Source organism: Passer domesticus, chromosome 2 (assembly GCF_036417665.1).
Source record: "Passer domesticus isolate bPasDom1 chromosome 2, bPasDom1.hap1, whole genome shotgun sequence".
Classification (NCBI taxonomy): domain Eukaryota; kingdom Metazoa; phylum Chordata; class Aves; order Passeriformes; family Passeridae; genus Passer; species Passer domesticus.
Genome location: NC_087475.1, coordinates 47,539,883 through 47,565,768, shown reverse-complemented (window position 1 = coordinate 47,565,768; position 25,886 = coordinate 47,539,883). Strand labels below are relative to the sequence as shown.

At 34.5% G+C, this 25,886-nt stretch overlaps 1 long non-coding RNA gene across 1 annotated transcript in view; it reads left to right on the top strand.

Moving 5' to 3' along the window:
• Nucleotides 1-25,886, top strand: part of LOC135293870 (uncharacterized) — a 111,598-nt gene that overhangs the window by 38,162 nt on the left and 47,550 nt on the right. Inside the window, exon 6 of the long non-coding RNA XR_010355980.1 lies at nt 336-478. This is a non-coding gene — a long non-coding RNA (uncharacterized LOC135293870). The remainder of the gene's footprint in view (nt 1-335; nt 479-25,886) is intronic.

Sequence of the window (25,886 nt, the reverse complement as noted above, 5' to 3'; positions counted from 1 at the left end):
ACAAGTTTCTCAGAGAAGCTGTGGATGTCCCATCATTGAAAGAGTTCAAGGTCAAGTTGGACAGGGCTTTGAGCAACCGAAAATGTCCCTGCCAGGGGAGTTGGAACTGCATGATCTTTAAAGATGTGAGAGACTAAAATGTTATAGTCAATGGCTAAAACATTGTTACGAAGGACTTTTTGCTCATTAAGGCAAAACTGTATAAAGAAGCTGCAACCACCTAAGCTCACCTCTCCCTGAGTACACCTCCTGAACAGGAAATTCAGACTGCCAGTTAAGTTGTCTAAGGGAATTTGGGATAAGACAAAGGTGATACCACTGTCCATTTATCTCAGGTCTAGGCAGAAATAAGCAAGGCTGCAAGAAAATCAAACCCAGCAGCTGTCCCTGGCTTGGTTCGGAGGGAGGCCACAGCTCGCAGGCCCATCTGCTGAGGCCAGGTTTGCACAGATTCGCCTACAACCAAAGGGGGAAGGAGGTGAGTTTTGGGGGTGTGCATAACCTCTGGTCAGAGGGAGAGAACACCCATTCTCTCTTACACAAACTGGTTCAGTTGTGTACCCCCCCACCCCATGAAAGAGGATTTTACACCCATGGGACATTCATGTGAGGGGCAGCTGAGGGTGTGTCATTATCCATAAAGACCCCTAAAGTATTCCCACACTGATTCCTGAGGCTTTGCACCAGAGTACTGCACATGATGCAGAGATGCAACAGATCCTGTCCATTGAGAGAGAGTCAAGCCTGCCCCTTTGCTCCTCAGAGGAGGCACCTGGTCATTCCCACCTAAATGTTACATGGTCCAGAACATCTCTGGTTTGTTTAAGTTATTTGCATCGTTATGACTCTTCCCTGGTTATTCTGTACCTCCTAAATCGTGCACTGAGGGGACAAGTTGAGCAACAAAGTAGGTCTTGATCTGTACCCACTTTTCAGCAAAAACTAGAATGTTAGTGTGTTATAAGTAGTGTTTTGGATAAAAAAATCTAAAACACAACAACTTATGAGATGTTATAAGGAAAATTAACTCTATCATAGCCAGACCCAGTACAATATTTTACAATTTAACTTGCAATTTTGCTATTTGGCACATAATTCTTATTGCAAAACACTAAATCAATAATTCTTCCAGTAGTTCTACTGTTCTATGACATTTCTCTTTTTCTTTCTTGTTTTTTTTTTTTTTTATTCTCTTCCCATAAACAGTGGTTTACAATTTAGCATCATGAAAAGCAAAATGCAAATTCAGTGTGGAAATTATCTGTGGTGAATCTGCAGTCTTATTGATCATTTTGTTGATAGCTTATGGCTGTAGCTTTTTTAATAATTTAGTAAGGTAATTTTTCTCGGTTTGAATCTATAAAATGTGACATAGAATGATGTATTTTTGTTATGAGTATTGGACCTCTATAATGTGGATCCACATGCTAACACCAGAACACAGGAAATTACTAGCAGTACAAGCACACAACTTGATTTTCATTGTGCACTTTTATTTCAAAAATAATGATTTATTTGTTGGGCAGTTTCTGGCGAAGAACAAGATAATGCCACAGAAGTAATTCTAAAGAGCTAGTATTTAAGAATGTAAATCTTTAAAACCAGTTTAAAACCAAACCAAACAAAAAAAAAAAAAAAAAAAAACAAAAAAAAAAAAACCCACCACACCAAAAACCCCCCACCAAACAAAAAAATAAACAAACAAAAAAAGAAACTAACAAAAAAAACACACACAAAAACCCCCAAACAAACAAAAAGTTCATAACAATATTGAACTGTGTGGGGGTACAGATTACTGAGAGCCAAGAGTTTTCATGGGGAAAATAAAGAGCTAAGGAATCTCTCATATATTTCAAATGTTACTAGAATGACAGCACTATAGGTAGAATGACAGCAATATAGGTAACACTCAGGAAGGATCTAAATCTTTAGAATATCAGATAAAGTTGTGCATTAGTATACACATGAATCTGGAGGAGGCTGTTACTACAAATTTTGGTACTGAAATGCCAAACAAACAAATACCAAAGAGACTGAAAGTTCTAGATGAAGTTGAAAGAGTTAAGACCAAAGAGCAATGGTGTAGATTCATCTCCTTCTCTCTAAGAAAGAAATGATATTATATTTCTATATGAACTACATGTAGCCAGAAAATATAGTAGTAAATATGTTGTGTATTAACTTCATGAAAAGCATTGATATTTTCATTATTTGGTCACAAATAAAATTGACTGAAACCATTTTAAAATACTGTCAGGAAACAGTTGTAATGAAAAGACTCAATACATAACAGATGTTGCTAAATATTGATTCAGCAAAATACTACTCACTAACACACATACACACACACACACACACACAAAATGCCTCCTAAGATGTCTAGAAAATAAAGCAACTGAGCAAATAAAAGTAAACAAAAAAGCAAATAAAAGTAAAATAATATATAGAAATATATTTGGAAAAGAGAGAATATGAACATCATAGAAAGAAAAGAGTAAGAATTTGTATATAAAAAAGAAAAAAGCACAGAAAGGACTAAAGGTTCTCTGTTATGACCTGAATAAATGAATTAATAGATTTGACCGAACATGAATGAAGGTTTTTTTCTAAGCAGGTAGGAAATATCACAATGCATCTACATACAAAAACTGACAGAAACCAGAGAAACCCAAGTGCTTAATTACTGTGGAAAGCACTTAAATGCTGAATTTATAACTTTTCTGAGGATTATAGCTGATAGCAACAGAAATGTAGTAAGATTGATGTTAACTCCCAAGCTAAAGCAAGAAAGAATCTAATAAAGAACAAATGGGTTACCTGTGTTCAAGTTCACAGTATATCTGAAATGCCGGTAGTTATTAATAAACTCCATCAAAATAATAATGTCGTTTCTCTTTGATAGGCAGCAAATGTTATCTATATTAGTTTTATTAAACTCTTTGATGCATTCACCCATCCTATTGTAATTTTCAAAATTAGGCTTTTCTGAGTTAATGGCAATTATAATTAATATGGTGTTTGAAAACGATTAATTAGTGTTGAAATTAACTATAATATCTTTCCCTCTCCCCAATGTATATGCATTGTAAAAATGAAAATTTTGATGACATTTTTCATTTCAGAAGCAAAAAAAATATGTTTTAAACTTTCATTAAGATATCATTTTTGTTTTAAATATTAAACAGAAGTATTTTTTCATATTCTAAAAAATATTTTGTGTAGAATGCAATTCAAATGCTCTGAAGTACTGATATTTTAATCCCACTCAAAAAAGACAGGAAAAATAATTTCTGCCTGAACTGAACCAATTTTTTTTAAACTACACAGTTGCTGTGGCTGCAGGGGACCCAAATAAATGCCAAGTACTGGGGAGATGTCATTTCACTAAGAACTAAACTGTTGTTTCTCTGTTGAGGAGCTTGTAAAAAAAGCATCTGTTCAAAATTGTTGATTATGATATGTGTCAAAGTAAAATATTAATTTCTCACTCGTTTGACATCTAAATTAAAAGATATATGATGAAGAGAAAATCCAGGCAGGAGAAATGCATAACTGGTTGGAAAGAATATCCAATAGTTAATAGTAATATGCTTCCAAACTGGAAGATTATTCACTGTTATACCTCAAAGATGTCTGTTTTATTTCTAGTGTTATTTACTGATTTATAATTTTCTTAAAGAAAAAAAAAAACTTTTAAACACTTTGCATGGCTAGACTACAGTTAAGAATTTTCTAAGCAAATTAATTTAATTTGTGGTCCATAATATTGATGTATATATGCAAAAGCATTTGCTTGGGAAAAAATAATAAAAAAAAAGGAGAAGAAATTTCTTTATAGTATTGACTTATTGACTTCCAAGCTATACTTTAGTAATGAAATGCCCCAAGGACCAAGGGTATAGGTATGAATGTAGGCCTATACATGTCAGGAGGAGCCTAAGAGAGGTGATATTTCTTCTTAGAGCCAAATAGTTACACACAGGAGATGAGGCATCCGGCCTCCAGAAAATTAGATATGAATTAATTATTCCATTCACTTAGGATAATGTAAACATAAGGTAATGAACTTTAGTAAAATTTAAGAAACAATAACAAAAAATAAAATAATTTTCAGAAAGTAATCTGAAAGTTCTTCAAGCATTTCAAGACACTGAAAATTGTGCTGTTATTGCATAAAAGAGAAAATATGTTCTGGGAATACTAATAAAGGTATTGCATGAAAGACATGAATATGGCTCTTTTCTGGAAAGATGTGGTCAGTTTCTGTCATCCTCCTTTCAAAGATGAAAGGACTCTGGGGAGTGATATCTTTATTTTGATATGTCTGTGTGCATACATAAAAATATACTTTTGCAGACCATCCAAACACAAACGCTCATGTTCCAAAATCCCATGGTGCAATCCAGCTTCAGTCCAAAAAGTGTGTTGCTACACTGGATGTCAGTGTGATTGAGATAATCAGCCCAGTTCCTCAAGTGTATCATTATGCTGGCAGCTGAGGAGGCTTTGAATTAAAGCTCTGCCATGTTGAGCCAGTTTGGACAAGCAGAACACACTTGAGTCTGTTTCTGTGAGACATTGCAGATATATTTCCAGGGGTACTGGAAGTGAAAGACAGTAAACATACTAAAAATGAAGTATGAAGAGATTGAAAAAAAATGGAAATAAAGAAAATAACCTTGTCTTTCAAAATATTTTCATTGAATGAAGAAAAGCAAAAGTGTGGGTCATAATGTGATTTTGTCAATGTTATTTTAAGGTTCATTTTGCTAATTTCTTAAAGAGTAGTGGGAAATCCACTGTAAATTTGTGTCAAAGTGTTAGTTTTCAATCTATTATTTCCCTGAAGGCATTAAAATGTGGTTCACTCATATGTCTCACGCAGCACATTTTAAAAATTTGTTTAAAAATCTGTGTAAAAGATATCAGCTAATTGTAACAGGATAGTAGCACCTTCTTCTAACACCCACATTCTAATCCAAGGCAAAAGGTCATAGTTTTCTTTAGTTCTCAAAAACCTTTCCAGCTTCTTGTCTTTTTCCTTAAATTCAGTCACAAGGATGTTATGATCTTCAGCTTTGTTATTTTACAAATACTGACTTCTAACGTTTCTTCTAGCTACATTAGTAAATAAAGAATTGTTAGATTACCTCAAAAGCCTTGTTTCTAGTCAAGCTGTCGCTTCATCTGGCTCAGAGTTCCCATTTCCTAATCCCAGTGCATTACCTCCCATTGTTACTCAGGATTTATTTTCTATATGTTTCAAGATTGCAATATGGGGCTAGTTTCAGTCACATATGTTCTAACATTAGTTCAGTGAAAGAGAAAGTAGTTTAGGTTTCTCAATTACTTTTTTTTTTATTCCACAGGAATGCATCACTTTTTTAGGACTTAAAAAAAATATGCTTGAATAATTTCTGTATTGAATCATGGCTGAACCCAGATCCCTCACTATACCACTGGTTAGCATATTGAATTTGTACATTTCATAGAATTACAGTTACAGAATGCTTTGGATTGGAAAGGACATTAATGTTCCTCTACTTCAAATGACCTTGTGACTTGACACAGGGACAACTTCTTCTAGACCAGGTTGTTCCAAGTTCCATCCAACCTGGCCTTGAACACTTCCTGGGATGGAGCATTCAGCGTTTTTTGGGACAACCTGTTCCAGTGCCTCATCACCCTCACTGTAAAGATTTTCCATCTGTTAATACTCATTAACCTGAAGACCTCAGGAATATCTTTCAGGAATTAATTTAATATATGGGTGGGATTTTGTTCCCATTTGAAATAGTTTTTCTTAAGCAGAATTTAAATGTCTTCTATGAAAGTTTATTCAGAAGATGACTGAGTATCTCCAGCATGAAAAATAAAGAAGGGATCTGAAAACATATAATAAACTCTTAAAGGATGCTAGTGAATGTAGTAGTTCTTTAGCTTGGTAATTTTGGAAGCCTTACCTATGTGAATTTCAGTTTGGACAACAACTTTTAAAATAAATCATTGGACAGTACCATAAAACTTATAAAGTGCATATATTTAAATTAAATTATTATGAAATTCATTTATTTTCATTCCCTTTTGTCTTACTGTGTACGTTGCTGATTTAAGCCTCATCTGTTTTCAACATGGCCACAAAAACTGTACTTGGATTCTTTCACCTTGTCTCACAGTGATTCTATAATATTTTAATAAATTCCTTTAAATGGTCTGCTCTTCAAGGACTGAAGTCTAGTTTACCTACAGATTTCTGTAAACACATATATGTTATCATGTATCATGTTAGTCTCATCAGTTCAGGGCAGAACAAGATGCATCAAAACTGACATCCTGTTTTGGGGGCTAAATAGACTGACAAGAAAAGTCACTTTATAGTCATATAAGTTTATCTGCAGCATAATAGCTTCCTCCAAAAACTGCATTTCCACAGGGAACTACTGCTAAGAACTAGATTTTTATACAAAGGAAATTATATTGTTCTACTTTCAGAGATACTATAATAAAACTGAAGCAAATTTGCTTACACTAATGTAAAATCTGAGTAAGCAGAGGTACCTAAGGAGGTTGAGAGAAATTGCTCTTAAAATCATAGAGGACTTGAATGGGAAAAAAAAAAGGCCTTAATTTATTTAGAAAATATAGAAAAACTAGATAAATAACAGACTGAAAACTGGAGAATTTTATTGGAACTATGGCAAATGTTATTAAATATCAAGATGGACTCCAGCTTGTAGAGAGGCAAATTTGCATGTAAAATTAGATGCCTAATACAGCAGTTGTGTTCTGTACTTGGAAATTGGTTCAGCATCCTAAAGAGAGCAGTCTGATGCTGCTTTAGATAACTTGAAATATTACTCCCAGATGTTCTTTAGCTACCATTTTAGCTACTTATGTATGGTGTGACATGTATGCTACATTCATGGAGACATCTTAAATTTACCTAAGGCTTCTTAAATGCTATTAAACCTTTACCTAGGTATTTGTTTGCAAGTGTATACATGTGAACTAAGAAAAGAATGCAGCTGCCTGTCATTGCTATTCCTGCAGGACTAAGACCTCTAGCAGTTCCAGGTTCACACCAGTCAAACAGGAGGAAGTGTTGACTCAAATACCTCAATGTCACTAACCATAAGTTTAATTGGTGAAGCCCATGTCAAAGAGTCTAAGTTACTGCTGCAGCAGAAGTAACTTAGTAGTAGTTTTCAGAAGTGTAAGAAGAACATTTAGTTTTATTTAACAAGTTCTGCTGTATCTCATTTACTTTCTAGATACTGCTCCAGGAAAGTATAAATTTCTGTTGTCAGAATTAGCATCTTACAGCCTTCTCAAGAGCATTCCACCTAATGGTATATGCCTGTGGTCTAGAAACTGAATCATGTCATTGGACTCATGCCTAGCCAATTACATTTGAATGCTAAATTTAGATCTAAAACCTGGTGATGAGCCCACCTCAAGCCTTAATTCTTTAGCCAGATCTTAGGCATCTGAGTACTAAAATTGGATGCATGAATTTTAATCAGCTAAAATTTTCTGTGATAAATTTTACCATTGGAACCAACTCATTTAGACTATCTAAAAAACAAAAGGTTAGGTAGCTAACCCAGTATATATAATATACTGGGTTATTATATATATTCTTACATTTCTCATGAAACATTTTGGTTTATCCTTTGTATTTTAAAGCAGTTAAATGATGAAAGAAGCCACTTAGGAAGGCAAGAATTGCAGGATTTTCATAAATTAATAAGTTGAGATTTTTATCTAAAACTTGTGGTATCTGTGGATGACATCCAGAGAGGAGCTACTTTCAAAGTAATGGGTAATTTTTAATGAATCTGTCAAAAATAAAGTATTAAGATGGAAGTGGTTTAGGCTCTTAATTCCATGTACTTCCTAGCTCATTGCTCACTTTCTTAAGCTGCCAGGTATAGTGCTTAGTGAGGTCTTCACACAGTGGAAAGAAAATTGAATTAGTCGACAGAGTTGATTTACTCAGAACAGTTTTATAGTGTGTATTAAACAAATGAAGAAAAGGAATTAAAATGCATTTTCCAGTGTTTTTCAGATCTACTTTAGTGCACACCACTAGTAATTACTTGATTAAAATCAAATCTGACATGTTGATAATATTTTAATTAGTAATACTTCTATGACTTGCTGGGAGGTGACATGCTAATTTTGGCATGCAGCTTGAGAGACTGGCTGGGAAGCAGATGGAGATAACTTGCAGAACGGTCTCCCTCCTGCCTTCCATTTTTATGATCTGTGGTAAAATAAGGCTTCTTTGGTGGGGCTGGAAAAGGTATGAATTCTTATTCTCAGGAAATTGTGCTCAAGCTTTTTATTTCTGGTTTACCTTAGAATTTATCAGCACAACAGAAATCTGTGCAACACCTATATTGCTAAGAGCGTTTATAGAATCATAGAATAGTATTATTTGGAAGCAGTCTTTTAGGATAGTATAGTCCAATTGCCCTGCAATGAACAGACATCTTCAACTACAGGTTGAAGGTTGCTCAGAGGCCTGGAATGGGGATTGGGAATCTACAAGCTCTCTGGGCCACCTTTTCCAATATTTCAACACCCTCTCAAAAAAAGTTATTACATATATCTAAATCTATCTTCTTTAAGTTCAAAACCATTACCTCTTTTCCTACAGCAAAAGGCCCTATTTAAAGTTTGCTCCCATCTTTCTTGTAAGCCCCCTTTATATACTGAAAGGCAACAATATGATCTCCCCACCTTCTGTTCTCCTGGTTGAACAATCTCAGATTTTCTCATGCAAGAGAGTTCTAACCATCTCTTTATATTTGTGGCCCTCCTCAGCATCCATTCCAACTGCATGTCTTTCCTGTATTGAGGGCCCCAGAGCTGGATGCAGTGCTCCAGATAGGATCTCACCAGAGCAGAGTAAAGGGGCAGAATCCCTTCCCTTGCCCTGCTGGCCACGATGCTTTAGATGCAGCTCAGGTTACAATTTACTTCCTATGCTACAAGCACACATTGACAGCTCATATCCAGTTTTTCATCCACTAGCATCCCCAAATCCTGAAGTCCTGCAGGACTGCTGTCAATCCCTCTGCCCCCCAGCCTGCCCCAATACCCAAATTGCCCTGACCTAGGTGCAGAACCTTGTACATGGCCTTGTTGAATCTCATGAGATTCCCATGAGGCATTCCTACGATGGAAGGCTAAGAGACTTGGGATTGTTTAGCCTGGAAATGAGAAGGTTTTGGGGTAACAACGCTCGTCCTGTCCTTGTTTGCAAGCTCATATAAGAAGTATGTTTATAAATGCCTTGGGTAGATGTCATAGGTTTTCTCTGTCTCTGCTGAGGTATTTCTTTTAGGTTCATTCATGTCAGTTCAGAGGTGAGATCTTTGCAAATGAAGTTTACTTTCATCTTGCAAATTTCAAGGCTCGTGATTCTCTTAAAAAATGCCCCTATTACATAATGATAATTTTATTTTTCTGTCAATTGGAATTATTCCCATTTATATTATGCATGTAAATTATTTTCCTTTAAACTATTTGTGTTCATTTTTTTCCTCAAATTATATTATTATCTTTCCTGCCCCTTACTACCCCCTCTACATTTATATTCCTATTTGTAATAAATTGTGTATACATTCATGAGCTGGCTCTTGACTGTATTTCTGTTGGAGGTAAATGACAGAGTGGAAATATGTTTAATAGAATAAACTACTGTTTCCAAAAAGGACTATTAGAAAGTGACAGGCATTTGAGCATAAGCCAGTCTGGTTGAAAGTAACTAGGTAGAAGGGCCAAATGAAATCCAACAATTCTATGAAGATAAAACAGAATCTAAGATTTTAATTAACTAAGGAAAACAGTCATATTTTGTCAGACTCAAGATAACTGGTAACTCCGGAGGCAAGTGTAACAAAGGAATTGAGGTAAGTCAGTGATTCTCATTAGACTTTAGTTAAATTACATTTCCACAGCAATATAAGTTTTCAGGAACAGACTTTCAATAATTGTTTTGCTGACATTAACATTACACACTGATGTTAGATACCGAAGAAACTTCACAGTGGCCCTCAGCATGGCCACACAGAGAAAAGAATTGCTCCTGCTCTGATGCCAGAACAGCAAAACTGTAGAGGTAAGCAAGGCAGTGTTGATAGAAGATGTCACTCTAACAGTAGCATAATTTTCTGCTTTGTATTGCTTTACTTTTGTATTGTGTGCTGAATCCTTGAGCAAGTTGAGGGAACAGGCATGATATAAAAACAATTGAATATACAGAAAATGGAGCCCGCTCTGGGTAATTTTAGTAGGAAATATCTGACGAGAACAATAAACCACAGACAGAGAGGAATAATTTTCTGCTATTTCGAAAGGGTTTCAAGAAAAAGAGAGTGCTACATTGGAACTATTTTCTGCTTATATACTAACAGAAAAGAAAACCTATAATGTATAATTTTTATAGTTGATTTACTTAGTTATGAAGTCTAAAAATATACAGATAAAACCTGCAAAATGTTTTCTTAAAATGATGGCTAGGACAACACAGTTCAAAAATGAAGATGTCATAAAATTGGAATTAGGATGCCTAATTGGAATTAGGATGCTTATTTTCACTGACATCCTTGAAAGACAGGAGCTTATTCACAATGCAGATATTTTATAAAACAAAAATATCATAGCAAAGTGTTCAGCATTCTATTAACAAACTTTTTGTATAAGCTGACCTCTTAAAATTAACCAAGTGCTGTTACAAAAAAAAAATCATATAATATGAATATTAACATATAATAATTTTAACTATTTACTCTATGACAGAGTGGAGATGGATTTGTAGCTTCTCAGCTTCATTGATGAAGATTTATTACAACCAGTAATAAACCAGTAAGTTACAATAACTTACAGTGAGAATGAATGAAGTTAAAATTAAAACCAATTTTAATATAAAATAAAGGGAGTGAAATCAGACACAGGGAATGAAACTTTCCATAAACACTTAAATCATAAATTTTAGGGAAAATTCTAATTATTAATTTTTGAATACAGCTGGAGTTACCTTGCCCATTTTGCTGTTAAATAGAGAGCTCTGTTGAAAACATATTTAATATTCAATAAATATATTAAGAACATTTATTATATTAACTACATTACATCTATTATTTAATATGCTATTTATTTCTGATAATTGATATTTAAATACATTTAATCATAAATATAATTATGAATATATTTATGTGTCTGTATGCACATGTAAACACATAACTTTATGCCATACCTATAAAGGTATGTGTTTCCATATGCATACAGACAAGCAAATAATAGCATAACTGTGTATTTTCTAAAAGCATGAGCGTAGTGTGTGCTTTCTAAATTTCTTGGGAACAACAGGATATTAGATGCATCTAAAGAAATTATGAAATAAGAAAGAAAAGAAAAAAGAACAAAGCATCAAGAAAAAATTAAGCAAGAACTGCTTGGATAGGAAGGAGAAAAGGGCCAATAATAATATTGAATCAAAAGGAAATTCAGCATACCTGGAAAGAAATAAGTCTGTACATGAGTACTGGGAAGTACCTGGAGAAGAGAAGAGCTTGATGGTCACAAAATTTTAAATTAGCCTGCAATTGTTTATTGCAGAAAAGAGGCCAGCAACTTCCCGGGCTCCATTAGGAAGAACAATGTCAGGAAATTTTGGGAGTTAATTATTCCCCTTAACTCAACACTGGAGAGGCCACCTCTGGAGTGCTTCCTCAGACATGTGAGGAGAGGCTGAAAGAGCAGGAACAGATCAGCTTAGAGAAGGGAAGGTTTGGGGAAATCTTACCAATGTGTCTAAATACCTGATGGGGTATACCCCGCTGGGGATGTGAAGAAGGAAACCAAACACTCAGTGGTATTCTGTGAATGGACAACTGTGCCAGACACTTGTTTAAGACACAGATTTATATACAAGAAATCATGTGTAAGCACAAGTAAAAGCTTTTTTTACTGTAGAATTGTCAAACACTGAACCAAGTTTCCCAGAAAGGTTGTGGATACTTCCTTCTTGGAGACATCAATAATTCAACTTGGACACAGCCCTAAGTAGCCTACTATAATTGATCTTACTCTTAACAGGAACATTGAACTAGAAGAATTCCAGAGATTCTTTCTTACCTGAACAATTCTATGACACTGTGCAGTACAATCACATTTTACCACAAGAAGCACTAATTTTCCTTGATTTCACAGCATCTCTAGCTGTGCCTTCACACGTTTCAAATGGGTGAGATGAGGTTGATGAGATTGATATCAATCTCTAGAGACTGATAATCTCTAAAAAACTTCTTTTAGTTCTTATTTCCTTTATTTTATAGTTTGCTTTTGTATAGAAAGCAGAAAAATGAAAATATATTTTGGTTGTATTTTTTGAAAACTGAGAATATTAGTACCCTTTCTTCTTCCCAAAAGGGTTCAGTACTTAATTCCAAGTCACGCTGTGATTTTTTTCTTAGATGAAATTCATGCTGAGCATTCTCAGTTTGCCAAAACACTCAAGAACTTTCACAACAAACGTAGTGCAAGCTGTAACTAAAAGGACTGTGACTGTGTTGTCATTTTGATGAAATAAAGATAAAAACTGTGGCAATGCCCAGGGTTTCTAACTGCCCATTGTGTCTTTGTTGCAGAACTTTTGCACAAACTGAAATAGAATCTTTCTCTGTCTTGTGCATTAATTTAAGGCTATATGACTTTGCTGTCACAGTGACACAAATTAAATTGAATTGCTGAAATTTTCTTCTTTGCCTCAAATGGACAATAGAGAAGTATATATATATATATATATATGAATTTTCTTCTCTATTTCATGTGAAATGAAAAATAAAATTTATTTATTTATTTTATATTTTTAGCCTAAGAAAACTGTCTGGCATGCACTGTTGGACTAGTATGATAAAACATACCTACAGCAATTCTTTCAGAAAAATCCAAAAGCTTACCTGTTATAGATTGGAGAATATTCTTACTTTAAATACTATTTCAAAGCTATTATTTATTATTAAAATGAGAAACTCTGGAAATTGATTTACTGATATTATAAGAATTTAATGAAAATCAAGGTTTTAATGTGAATATGTATTTGTTTAAAGTGTGAATCTTGTCTAGATTAAATGCAAACATGTTTTGATTGTCCCTTCCCACCCCCCAAAAAAAATCTGAAAATTCCAAATAATTAAAAAGCTAAAAATACACAATCTCCCTGAAATGTCATCTATTGTGTAGATACTGGCGATGTGCAGCACAGTTGACATTCTTACCAATTTCCTGGCTATAAAGACAGAATGTCAATGTGAATGGTGTACGTCAGCCTCAAGGGTTCTCAAAAGGTCTTGGAACATATCTTGTTGCTCCAAATATCTATAATGTCATTTTTTTTATCCAAGCTAAGCATTCAGATTAACTTTAAGGAATTGGCACTTCTAGAAATAATTAATCTTGTCACAAAATGTATTTCAGCAACTGTTCATCCATTTGAGGTCTGTTCCTGACTGTGTGCCTCAGCTGTGAGGAGTCAAACATAAGTAGCTCAAGAAAGACTATGCTGAAGATGGTTAAAACTACCTGGGAAAAAAGACCCAGAATTCTTGGCAAAAACTAAAAGTTCTGGAAGCACTGGATCACCAGCCATTTGGTGATCCCAAGAGTTTTTTACAGTATCAATGACAATGGCATTTCAAGATTTGTGAAAAAATAAAGGCTATTAAATCGTGCTGGAACTGAAATGCTTAGAACAGTTTTGCCCAGAAGGCAGAAACATGGTTATACCTAATGTTTTTGAGACAGTATTTGAAGCTTCCACAATTACTATTTTATGTGAAATGTGCCTGAAAACAAGTGATTGCACAAACTGTGACATTTTATCATCTGTTCTTCACATTTATTTTTATTTGCTTGGCAGACATTTAAAGCTAACATTGATAGCAAATTATGCTGTGAAATATATATGGCAAACCCTGAGGTTAAATAGGCATAAATATAACCTGTCTACATGAGCCTCAGAAATCAAAGCAAGGCTAAGCACACACAAGAACAATATATGTAAGGACCATCCAAGAGATAACACAGAAAAAAAGAAACATAGCAAGAGAAAAGGCATACCAGAAAGACCAGTCTTGCAGACTGTGCTTGCAGAACTTGACAAAAGTTGCAAATGCTACAAAACTGAGGGGCATTGGCAATGTGACAGAACTTTAAAACATTATTCATGGAAAATAGGGTGATACAATTGAATTCTGGAAAAAGGAAGATATTTCACTGTACTAAAAGGTAGCTCAGGCTTGTGAAATGTCAGTGTTTTCTTGAAATTTGGTGTCCATGAGTTGAGGGAAATAAAGGATTTATCTGTCCTAAGAATCACAGAATAGCAAAAACTAAACTAAAATGTAGCCAGAAGAAAGCACAGAAAGACTACTCTGCTATTTAACATGCTGAAGTGGTCCTGGTACATCACTGCTTGCACCAAGAGAAGAAATATTCTACAGGTCCTCTATCACATTCATCAATGTTCTGATGATGTCTAATTTACCCCAGCACAGAGGTAACAGCTCTGGATGTATTGAAAGATCCTGACCTTCAACTCTTTAGGCAAAATCAGCAATACCAACAGTTCCGTCAGGAGAGCTAGGGAGCGTAAAAGTATCATAGGATGTCAGAACAACATGTCAGCAGATATGTGAGCTGCTGTATGCTTTACTAGTTTCAGTTACCAGGCTGATTTAAGTTTAATTCCCTGAAGAGCTCATTATCACACTTTAGTGTGATAGTTTGTATTATTCAAATTACCATCATGTAATTGAATAAAAAGGAAAACAGACACCATATTATCAAATTATAGTAAATACAGGAATTTCAGAATTCCCTAAAAACTATCTTATCGATAAGTCCATTAAAGCATAATGCAGTAAAAATTAAAAAAAACCTCCAACCAACAACCCCCCCACCCAAAACCTAAGTGACCTAATGGATACCACCCTTAGCACTTCAAAGACAAGCTTTAAAGCTATTCAGATTGATTTTTTCTCACTTCATACACCAGGCACGACGCCTAAATTTATAATCAGTTTTGTCAACTATTTATAGACAGCTAGGAATTATTCAAAGTGTCCTCATTAAATGTTTACCCATCATTTCTCTTAAATATGCTCCCTTTTGCCCATATTAATAGGAGTATTTGACATCATCTCAGTATTTTGAGAAATGCAAAGCAATTTGTAATGAGAGCAAAAATACTGAAATCAAGACAGGAACTGAGATATCATTAGCTTTCTTTTAAAAATGCAATTAATATTTTTCCATCACGTAGATAAGTTTTTATTATTCATAAAACTATAAAACTGCTAAGGTTGGAAAAGGCATTGAATATTATCAAGCCCAGCCATTAAATCGGCACTGCCAAGTCCACCACTAAACAGTGTTGCTAAGCACCACAGCTGCAGGTCTTTTGAATAACCTCAGGAATGGGGACTCAGTCACTTCCCCGGAAACCCTGTTCCAAAATTTGGCAATCCTTTTGCGGTAGCAACTTTTCCTCATATCCAATTGAAATTTCCCCTGCCACAATTTCAGGCCTCTTATTTAAACTTATCATGTAACTTGCTACCTAGGAGAAGAGAACAACCCCCATATCACCACGTTGGTGAAAGCTTAATGCTAATAATGCCAAGGTTGTGGGTTCAATACCATTGTGGGCCATTCACTAAAGAGCTGAACTCGATGATTCTTGTGAGACCATTCCAGAATATTCTGTGGTTCTGACTCTGTGATTCTGCACCTCCTTCCCAGTTGTTGTAGAATGGAATAAGGTTTTCTCAGAGCTTCCTTTTCTCTGGATAAACAACCCCTCTGCCGGTCCACACAACACTTGTGTTTCCAGACCCTTCAATAGCTTTTTCAGACACACTCCAGCACCTCAATGTTTTCCTTGTAACGAGATGCCCAAAACTGAACACAGTTCCTTATGTCCCCATAATTTGAAAACTATGTTTTCATTATTTCTAAGCCAAACATGTCCTTTATCCATCACATAACCCACCAGCTCTTGTCTTTTCACAAATAGCGGGTCCTTGACTCATTCTCCAGCTGTGTCTGCAAGCTATCTTCTTTATGAAAGAAATTTTGATGCAGGTTATAGGACAAATTAACCCAGCAACACTCCCAACCAAGATGAACTTTTATGCTATTGTTCAGTTTCCCTTGAAAAACTATGTACCTGTGAAGTCATGGCACTGTTCAGTGATGTGTCTGCTGTGCTGTGCAAGAATTTATCACCAATGCCCCCAACTTCTTGAGTCAACACATTCAGCCAGGCAAGAAAAGATAGGGAATCCTCCATACCATGTATCCTGTCTGCCTGTCTGGCCTGTCCTAGTGAAGGCAGAGTGTGATTCCAGTAATCTACCTTTCAGGCTCCCTCATGCTCCTCCCCTTAGTCATTTCCTCCTTGACATCTGCTACAAAGCAGAGGATTTCCTGTACCAGGACAGTCAAACCACAGGTGTGCCCACTGCTGCATGTCCATACTGGCATGAAAGCAGGACACATCCTGCAGCTGAGATCCTGAGTGTGCAGCATTCTGAGTTTTGGCAGCAATGGCCACCATTGCTTCTGGCCCTCCTAGGTCTGCCAGCTGCTGTTGCACAAGCTGTGGGCTCCCAGTGGCTTTCTTGGCTGCCACTGAAGTTGCTCCAGTTCAGAGCTCCCCAGTCCACTGTGCTAGAGTGCTCTGCTGCATATCATGCTGGCACTGGAACTGCTTGTTCAAAGCAGTTAATGCTACAAAGAAAGATTACTTGTGTTTCTATACTTAACCAGCAGAGGAATTTAAATGAAGTAAATGTGGTAGGTATGTGAAGTAAAATTTCAACTTTTTTTTCATCAGATATCTGCTTATATTGAGTAAGACCACAACCAGTAGAGAAATTTTACAAACAAAAACCCCCAAAAAACTAACCAAAAAAACCCCAAACAAAACAAAAAAATCAGTATCTGGGCAATAGTAGGAATAAAATATGCCTTTCACTAGATTCTTGTAACATTTTCCCCTTCACAGGTTGTCATCATTAAAAACCTTACTTAGATATATTATTAACTAACATATTGAGATAAGACATTGTTTGAAACAGAATAGAATTTTATTTTTTGAAAAGCTTGAAATAAAAGGAATTGGTAATGAATCTGCTATTTTTCCTTGTCCTTTCTGGGTAAGGTTGTGTTTTTTGTTTAGGTCTGTGTTCAGAGACACTCAGGGTCTTACTGAACTGCAACAAAGTCAATTCCCAGGAAGATTTCTTTTACCTTTTTACCCTTTTTACCCATTTACCCTTTTTTGGTTTTTTATTTGTTTTCTACCTTTTTTTTTTCCTCAGACTTTCTTTGTGTGATTCCACATTACCTTCATCTTATCTAACTTTCTGGATTTCTCCTAACTACTTTTGATAATTTGGCTACAAACAAATAGCAATCCCTTTTACCTTCTCTGCAGTTTCATTTAATTCAGGAAGTATTATCCAACAATAAATTAAACAGCTGTTTGCCTTTTTTGGTATTCTGCCATATGCTTTGAACAGAATACAAATAAAAAGGACATGAAATAAACACCAAAAAAATTAAACAGTTACATCACACACCTCAGTTAGGAAATTCTTATCAGACTATATGTAGGAATATGGATTAAATATTTCATTAAAATAGCTGCAGTAACATCCTCTCCTCAAAGTCTTTAGCAACCTTTATAGCAAAATGTGTGGTAAAACTAGAAGTATAAAAAAAAAAAAGAAACAACAACAACAAAGAACAGCAAAACAAAAAATAGTAGAAATAAAAGAATTCATGAATCCAAATATTAAAACTACTTAAATATTTATACTTTTTAAAAGATTTTATTTCATGTGAAACCTGATTACGCAATTAATTAATTTACTATTATGTAAAATCTTCCATCATTACCATAAAAAACCCCAACATTTTAAGCTTCAAAAATGTGTAGATAGTAAGATGAAATCCATCTGACTGTTGACACAATATTCAGCACTCTAATATTATTTCTTCTGTTATATTTAAGAGGTTTGATTCTTCTGTTATATTTAGGAGGTTTGATGCACTTGTTGGAATTAGATATAAAATCCAATGGATTGTAGTCTCTTGCATTAGAGTATTGTATCCTTTGTAACAGATGCAGAACTGTCTGAAATGTTTCCTGCCATTCTATTAGTGCAGCTGCAAAGAAAGATACTCCATGAGAATTTTGGTTTGGTCTCTGAGCCGATGCAGTTTTGAATTCAGTAGTGAAACCATTTATTAAAAAAAAAGTAGTAAGAGGAATGATTTTTCTTTTGTCGGTTTATGTTAAAGCCTGAGCATCTGTATGAATTTAGGCAACTTGATAAAATAATAATGTAGTGATGAACTTTTAAAAATCTTGCGCAGCTCTTTCTAAACCTGAAAGACTCCCACACAGAAATATGTTTCTGTATGTTTTCCAGAAATTCATGGCAACTTGTGATCTAAGCTGAACCCAAGTTTATTCTCAGACCAGCAATCTCTAGAGATTAAATTATGTAATGGTCAGAATTAGAAATTATACATATTTTCAGAGTCTATACAGAAAGCAATCTTCAGGTTGTCTCTTCTGGACTTGAAAAAGCCAAATGAAAAATCCATGTTTCCTAATGTAAGGAATTAATCAATAGATTAATATGTATTACAGGTGAAGATGAAATTTTGTTCAAATTTTCTAATCCTTTTGTTTTAGCAGGAACTTGTATCTACAGCTAACAGACTTTGCAAAGCCAGAAAACAAAATAATCAAGGGATCAGTTTGACAACATGTGGATCACTATTTCGCATTTCAAAAGCAAATGGAAAGGATTTCTCCCTTTCTGCCTGACCTTAACTAGTGGTGCACAGGACTGGTAACTACCAGCAGCTGCATAGCAGGAAAAAACAGGACTTTATGCCTGACCTTCCCAGAGCAGCAAAGGTGTTCCTGCAGGGAAGGGAAGCCAACATGTAGTGAACTAGTTTATGTTCTCTAAAGTATTTTTCAACCTAAATGATTCTATGAGTCTATAAACTTAAAACTGTGGGAAAGTGAGGGTGGTAACCAAGCAGAATGAAAGTTCTAACCGCTTTTATTTTCTATAATAAATTTGTTTGACTAAATAAAAGTTTGTTAGCTCAGGGACTCATCACATACCTTCTGTCACCCATATTACAATTCTGTCTCCAAATTACAATTTTTTTTTATTTTATATTCTCTCTCTTCTTATAAATATTTTGGCAAAACCATCCCAGCATACGAATACTAAACTGGAAATGTGTAAGAATTCTATTAGTGTATCTGAAGTCTTCATAACTAAGGCTTTCTCTGAATGTTTAGAATAATTTTATCTATCCTTTTCAAATTGGGCTGGCAACAGTTGTTGCTTTTTGGAAGGATTGGTAAAAAAATGAAATATTTGTTTTCTTTCTGTCCCACTCTAAACCAAGTAGCTGTGAAATTATGCACTTCTAATTGCTACTTAGGTAGAGACTTCTGTGAAATTCCTGAATAGGAGCAGGTCACCACTGCTGACTTTAAATTACCTATTCCCATCTGTTCCCCAGAATACCACAACAGGAATGACAGTAACTCACATGGACTCAATGCGCAAATAATCCCATAATGGACCAGCCTACTGCGATTTTCTGCAGACAATCAAATATCTTGTGTCTGCTTGCCATTCAGGGACTAGAAATTATTTTTGTTCCTTTCAGCACAGTGGATGATATAGGAAAATTACTTGTCTAAAGAGAAGTTACTACCCAAATTGTGGTAATTGAGTTAAATAAATACCATCAGGAACTTTCTCCATCATCCATGATCATTCCTCTTCACAGAAAAATCTGTGAAGCATTATTCTGATCATAACGTCTCTAGAGAATTCCTTTTTGTTATTTATTTGTTGTTGATGATGTCTTGCAATCAAAGAGTTAAATGTTTATTTGAGAATAGAACAAGTAATACGCACACCAAACACAGAACTTCACCTCTCCCCTGACATAATTGCATGGTAGAAAAAGATTCAATCTCCTTTTCATTAAAGTGACACAAAATATTCCTAGTATTCCACTCCTTCCCCATGCCTTCACTCCCAGTATTTTCTAGGGTTAAAACAGGCATCTGCTGTCATTGTGGTTGTTATGGAGGGTTTATTTTGACCAATAGAGAAAAGACATCAGTTGTAGTAATGCAGTTATCTCACAACTTCAGCCATGTAATTTCAGAGTTTTTTGAAAGTACTCTTTTCTTGACACTACTCAGAACATTGCTGAGGAGAAATGCTCATTTACTAAAGTAACTCAAATACATTGTCACTCCAAATCAACACAGCCATTTAATGAAAATGGGCTTTTCAGTAATATAATAGATGCTGCCAAAGCAGTGATCAAAGAGAGAAGAAAGAGAATAAATTAAGGAACACAAGCTGTTAGAAACTTCAACTGTGTTTTGCTAAGCTGTCTGCCAAAAGATGATATCTGCCCTGTTGAATAATTTCTTTCACCAGCTTCAGCTACTTGAAAATGTCTTCACTTTTTTTTGTGGACCACATATTGGCTAATAAGGTGAAAGGTTCAATTCTTGTCATGTTACTATAAGTCACTAATACAGAAGAATTTTAATGGTGCTTTCACTGCAACTAGTGTTAGATAAGTTTAGAACATATTTTGGGTTTTGTCTCTTAATTTTTTCTTTTTGAAACTAGTGGTCTATCTTCCAAATTCTATGGTCTTTTATGATAATGCCAAATATTTTAAGATTTTTTTTCCATCCTGACTGAGAATGAGTTTCTGAAATATGCATTTGTTTGATGAAGTAAATTTACACAATGGAACTCCATGCCTTAGACTTCTTCTGATACTACAACATGGGTGAAAATTTAGGACTGTAAAACACCTATCCAGAATTAGAACAAGTGTAACAATAGGAGTCTGGTGATTCAACTAAAAAAAAAGACTCTTTTGGGGTTAATCCAAACGTTTTTCTCATTTTGAAATAAAATATTTCATTAATTTTCCCAATTCTATAATGAAAATTGTTTTACATGAAAATTAAAATGCTACTTTCTTTTTCCTTTTTGTCCATCATTTCTGCCAGCTGTTTCTTTCTTTCCTCTTACTTGAGTACAATCCAAATTCAGGAATACTTCTGGCAGACCAACACTGTACGTTTTAAAGAATAGTTCACCCACTAAATCTTCATTGGTCTTAAATATGTAATGTTAGTGTACTTCTAAAGGAAATCTTGTATTCTAGGGCTGATGAAATTTCTCTTAAATTAATGAGGGAAGCCTAACATAGAAACAAAATCCTTGAAACTGTTAATTAAAACGTAATGTCATCTTGCTTTTGAAAAATCTAATTCAGACCTCTTAGTTTTTACATACTCTCAGCAAACTGTTTTCACTCAAATTTGTGACTTAAATTTTATCACATTAGTAGAGTGGGTTAATTTTATCTTTGATAAATAACTTTCTGAGGAGGAAAAGGTTTTTAAAAAGGGGCCTGCTTTTCTCTTTACTTTTTTCCTTTCTATGCACAAGTAATTCCATTACCTCTGTTACACTATTTTGAAATCTAAGCGAAATGATAACATGGGTTCATTTTGTTTATAATATGAGCAATGTATTTAGAAGCTTGATATATATTTTTTTCCCAGAAGCACATAAATGAGATTTGTTTTTGCCAGTGCCACAGCTACATCAGTGATCAAAACCAATGATCAAATTATATTTGTTAGAAAACTCTCAGTGGAGAGAGGATGAAAAAATATTCACAGTATTTTCCATCACATTCTGTCATTCTAACTTCCTAGAAAATCTGGCTCACGCATACATAATTGATGCCCATCTTTGCAGGTGATAAAATCTCTTCTAACATCTTCAAGGTTGTGTGCATAATTGAAACTGAAGACTCTGCTTAGCCAACTTCATGGCAATCTTATCAGGAACAAGAGGCATCTATGAAGATGGAGAGGAATACAAAAGGATTCTCAAGTTCTTAAAATAAGGTTTTTCCTCTCTGTGTCAAAAAAAGTAAATGCGTCAGGCAGTCTTATTATTCCTACTCAGATTTTTTCTAGGTTTCATAGATGGAATTATTGGCCCTGTCACAAATACATTTGCAATCATGTTAGCATCTTTAAAAATCTCAGTATCAAATGATGAAGAAAATAATGTCTCTTCTATAAATGCAGTTCATTCAAAAGATGCTGAATCACAAATATCTCCTTCCCTCCATGTGTATTCCCATTTCTTTTTTCATTATCTTTTGACCATTATTTTTAAGGATATTGTTGTTTCTTCATTTAAATCCCTACTTCCTCATCTAACTCACTTCTGCTACAACATCTACTAGTTTTGAATCTTTAAAAAATGTTAAAAGTAATAAAATATGGATGACTTCTCCTCAGTATATATTAGCTTTTTATCTGTTTTATGGCTTCTAATTTTCAGGGGGTTTGGATGAGACTCATCCTCTTTCATTATTATCACAGCAGGATGCTGTGAATATGTAGTCTTGATTTGTTTCTGATTCTCTTTAATCTGTCTCCAGTTGCCCCTCATATCTTCCACTCTGTGATATAGTGTATATTGATAATCCTTAATAGTTAACATATTGTTTCTCCTTTCCATAACACCCTGAGACAGAACACTGAGGAATAACTTAATTTCTGTCAGAAAAATGCCATTGTTTTAAATATGTTACTGTAGAAAAAACAGATGTTATCAAAATCCTTGAAACTTGTAGCTGGACACTTTTTAGCTGACCACTTACGTCAGAAGATTCTACTTCCAAGTGGATAAAATTAGGTCTATTGGAAGCAGAAAATACGTCAGGAAGTATAATTTTTTTCTAGTGAATAACTAATGGAAAAAGATTGTCAGTTTTGAAAAAGCAATTTTGAAAGGTATGGTGCTGGCAAAGTCTTATATGACTGGTGTAGCCGAGGGTGTATCACTGAATGGCCCCATACTTGCAATGCAACAGCTGTTAAAAACCTTTAATTCAGACTGCAAGAGTAAGGGCTTAGGATGCATCAAATTTTCTCTTCTCTTTGCTCCCCCTGAACTGCCCCTCATCTCAGTTTTATGTTGGACTGATCTTGTGATATCATGCTGGATGAATTTTTTTCAGTCTCCAAACTGAAAACAATGAAAAATATGATAAAACCATTTGCTATCCATTTGTTTCTACATCACTAATGACCCAGGGCATTAGTCAAATACACACAGTCCAACTGTTCATTTTACTGCTTGGAATGGTAGTTGAAGTTCAATGCCATATCTTGTATATTGGCTTGTCAGCCCTAGACTGCAGTCTGGTTTTTTGTGCGTTACAGATTAGCCGATTAAAACTAATGCAGCATGAAGACAAAAACTAATCCTTTAATAAATAAAAGAATTTTAAAAAAATAAATCTTGTGAGTATTCTGATTCATTCTTTGTGCTTGCCTCCTCACTTGGGGTTTTATATTTCATTCTTCACCTTTTGGTAAATATTTGTTGCTCTGGAATTTATGTCTGCTCTCTGTAGATTCTCAATTTGCAATAAACTTCAGTGGACTTGACTCTATCACTAGTTGTCTCCCACTTGATGCAACAGGGCTTTTTCTTCATGACAGAAGATTTCTATGTTTCTGTGTTTCTGTATTACAGTTAGGGCTATGAAGGGAAGGCTGGGGTGCACTACTGCAAAAGAAGGAATATCTGTGCTCTGGGTATGTGCATATACTTGAAATCAGTGCATATGAATAAAATGAAAGGGAATTAAAATCCTCAGGGAATTAGAATAACCAGAATGACAAGCACTGAGATACCTAAACCCAGGAAACAAAAAAACACCAGAGGCTAAAGGCAGAGTATATACTTCTCAAATGAACAAAGATATCCAAGTGAAAATTATAAAGACAGAGTGGCACAAGGAGAGAATTTGAATTACACTACCATAAACAGGGAAGGGTCAAAATTAGCCATACCTTGTAGCAGGATCACAATTTCTCCTAAATATTTTCACCTAGATTTTAATTTATTCTAATTAAGATGAAATGTTCTGATTGATATTTTGTGTAAGTTTACAGACTACAGGTTTTTACTTTGAAATCTATACATAACATTTCAAATTTAATTTTTTTTTTCTTTAGAGAACTGTTTCAAAACTCAATATTAATAACATTGTTATTAATAACAAATAAGAAACCTTATTTAAAAAGTCTGGGATGAAAAAAGACATTCAGAATTTTCCAGGTTTACAATTCTGTAAGATTGGTATTTATTTCTTGCCCTTTTTATATTTTAATTTTTTTTCTAACAACACCCTCACTACTCTAAGGCTTTCTTCAGCAGTGAATAGTAATTACAAAAATTACTACTACTTTAGTAGGTTTAAAAGACCAGTTCATTAATGAGTTAATTTAAACATTCAGTATGGTTTCTAGAAAATTTTCAATCAAAACTATTATGCAAATTTGCATCCATTATTTGCTTGATTTTTGCTTACTTTTCCATTTTGTAACAATTATTTCCTCAGCCAAATATGTTAACACTGAAATCTGGAGATCACTTTTTTAAGCTCACTACAAACAAAAGCAGAAGGAAGGTAACGGTTTCCTAACAATCCCAGGTGCTAGGAGGGAGTGTTCAGTAGGAAGAGTTGTTTGTTCATTTATGTGGGTGGATTAAGGGAGAATGAAAAACAGGGAGTCTCTATGTGTTCCTTCTATACTGCTTTTTAAAATTAATAGCACCTACAAATACTAAGGAGGAGACTTAATGAAAATCATCAAGGCAGAGCAATAAATATATATGTATGCACAAATATATATATAAAAATTCAAACACATAACCATACTTGTGATTGCACAGCGACAGATTCCTAGGGTAAGTAAACCTGCTCCTCTGCTGCCTGTGCTAGCTTGACAAGTATCAATCAGTTTTAAAGTATTGAGTTTTTAAAGATATAGATTTGCTCTATAAACTCAATTCCTGTATGCATTCTGCACCTGCTTCTGAAATAGTATTTTCCTCTTAGAAGGAAATTCATAGTGTTAGCATAAGGGTTATGAAGTCTCAGAGAAATGCTGATAAGAGTACTACAGTGACAGAAGGCATAAATGCCACGAGCAACATAGAATAAATATTTTCAAAAATTTTAAATCATTACTCCATTTATCGCTATTTGTTACTTAATTTTTGCATTTTTAAGAGAGAAAAAGTATGTATTCTGAACAAATAATATGCTCAGGAATTCTCATCACTCTTGATGTCTTTAAAATTCTAGAAATTAATTTTCTGTTTTTTGTTTTTTTTTTTTCTTTTAGGAACAAGAAAATCTTTTTAGTTCAGATTTAATTACTGACTTCTAAGTAATTTTTTTTTCTTTCTCTTCTGATTGGCAAACTTCATTTCACCGAAATTGTAAACTTCAGCCCAAAAGCACTAATTTCCCTCATATCACTGTATAGTCATTTGCAAAAGATAGGAAAGTCCATTAGGTAATTCAGAACAAAAGAATAATTTTAGATTTTTTTTGCATTTCATCTGACTCTCAGCAAGTCCTATGGAGACAGCTCTATGAAGTCATCTTGTATAGGATAAAATTAGCTTTTGTGAATCCATCTTTCGTGTCTGCTTTCTTGGCTTCACCTGTGGTTTTTGTCTTCTCTCAGTTCCTTTTTCCTGGGAGTTCTCTCCTACTGTAGGTCAAGGTAAATTCCACCTATTCTTTAAAAGCCAGAAACTTTCAGTATCCTCCTATGCTACTCAAAACTTTAAATCAAGGAAAGCCAAAAAAATACTTCAAACAGCTCTCTTCTTTCT